General features: G+C 40.3%; 1 pseudogene; it reads right to left on the reverse strand.

Annotated features, from left to right (window-relative positions):
* Window positions 1–724: 724 nt before the first annotated feature.
* LOC145403455 (5S ribosomal RNA) lies at window positions 725–843 on the reverse strand (annotated as a pseudogene).
* Between the last annotated feature and the right edge of the window lie 1,433 nt (window positions 844–2,276).

Raw genomic sequence — 2,276 nt, forward strand, 5'->3', positions numbered from 1 at the left:
ACCGAAATTACCATTTTGGATGATTTTAACATACATAACGTTGAATGGTTATTGCATTCTGCCAGGACTGACGATGGTGGCCTAGAGTGCGAGGTGTTTGCAGAATCGTTTAATTTCACCCAGCTGGTAAAGCAACCAAACAGAATACCTGATAATCCTGACCGTAATGCCCATCTCTTGGATCTATTCCTGACAAATAATCCAGATCAATACATGATAGAGGTATTGTCTCCTATTGGATCCTCTGACCACAATCTCATCAAAGCCTCATTAGTTAGCCCCTCCCACCTCCCCGTTCTCAACCTGTCAGGATGACTTGATGGCACTTGGATAGGGCAAACTGGGATGGATTTAAAAATTATCTTGCTGACATTCCATGGCAGTCTTTCTTCTCTAGTGATCCCAATTCTACCCAATCCCACATTTACGACTTAATACTAGCTGGTATGGATATATTCATACCAAGTCAGGAGATCACTAAAAGATCGAAGTCTCCAAAATGGTTTGATGGCAACTGTGCCAGAGCAACAGCCCAAAAGTCATTAGCATATAACTCTTAGCCTACTTAAAATAAAAAACATCTGAATCACACTCTCTATTTAATTCATTCATTCATTGATTGCCAGACGTCATGTATCCCAAACGGGGTGGCCAAGGGTTTAGAGTTAATTGTTTTACAGGGAGGGGCACTAATCCTCCGCAAACCCCACTTGACACGTAGGGATGCCAACAGCACCGGGTGTTCCCAGGCGGTCTCCCATCCAAGTACTAACCACACTCAACGTTGCTTAACTTCGCTGATCGGACGGGAAGCGGTTTACTCAACGTGGTATTGCTAGAAACCATGGAAAAGCTGTAATAAATCTAGCTAAATCAAACTTTCTTCAGCGCAAGCAGTAAAACTACTAAACAACCCTTATGACAATGGAATAGTCTGGTCAACTCTTAATTCTTTCAATAACAACTTTAACAAATCATCATCCATTCCCCCACTAAAATCTTCAGATGGCAACATTACAAATGACCCACGTGCAAAACAGATGTTTTTGCCAGTACATTTGCCAGAAATTCTACCATAGATGATGCCAGGCAGAACGTCCCAGCACTAAAACTTGACTCTCCTGAAACTGATCCACTTAAAATCCAGACAAGATAAGTAAAATCCGTCCCAGACAATTAACCCACCAACAAAGCCCCAGGACCAGATGGAATTCTGCCAATTTTTTTTTTTAAATGTTCCCCTGAACTTGTCTCTGTTCTAACTAAATTATTCAAACTATGCATACGTTTTTCTTCATTCCCAAATTCATGGAAAGAAGCCAGTATCCACCCAATTCTGAAGAAAGGAAGTTCCTCTGACCTCTCTAATTACAGACCAATCGCTGTCACATCTTCTCTTGGTAAGGTATTTGAAACTTTAATTAATAAGCACATTGTTAAACATCTTGAATCCAACAACTTAATTAGTGATAGACAATATGGTTTTCACCACGAGAGATCCACCATTTACATACTCAGTCTCGTAACTCATACCATCCGTCAATCAATTGACCTATATGGAGAAACTCATGCAGTAGCCCTTGATATTTCTACAGCTTTCGATAGAGTATGGCACCGTTCCCTGCTGTCCAAACTCCCTTGTTATGGACTAACGTCTTTTGTTCCTTTGATCCCCTCATATATTATTGACAGAAAAATAAGCGTAAAAGTAGATGATGTATATTCCAATTTCCACTTAATTAACGCCGGCACGCAGCAGGGATCAGTTCTAGCCCAAACTCTGTTCCTGGTTCATATTAATGATCTCTTATCTGTCACCCACAATCCCATCCACTCATATCCAGATGACTCAACACTACATAGTTCATTCACACTCAGACACCCAGTTATAAAACATGATATCTCTACCTCTCAACTCAGTACAGCCGTCTCCATAAAGCAAGACCTATCTTCGATCAGTGAATGGGAACAAAACAACCTTGTCTCATGTAATGCTAGTAAAACTAAATATATACAATATACTAATAGACAGATATTGCCAGATTCGTATATTACCTTCAGTACTACTAATACTCCCATCTCCAAAAGAACTGAAATTCACAGCGTCTCACTTAACAATGCCCTCAGCTGGACCTCTCATGTTAGATCACTTGCTAAAACCTCCTCAAAGAAATTTGGATTAATGTAAAGAGTCCGTAACTTCTTCACTGACCAGCAGTTAGCTGTAATTTATGTCATGTGCGCTCTCAGCTTGAATATTGCTCATCCTCGTGGAA

The sequence above is a fragment of the Coenobita brevimanus genome, chromosome 60 (genome assembly GCF_032717465.1).
Source record: "Coenobita brevimanus isolate Jiangsu-jjx chromosome 60, ASM3271746v2, whole genome shotgun sequence".
Taxonomy (NCBI): Eukaryota; Metazoa; Arthropoda; class Malacostraca; order Decapoda; family Coenobitidae; genus Coenobita; species Coenobita brevimanus.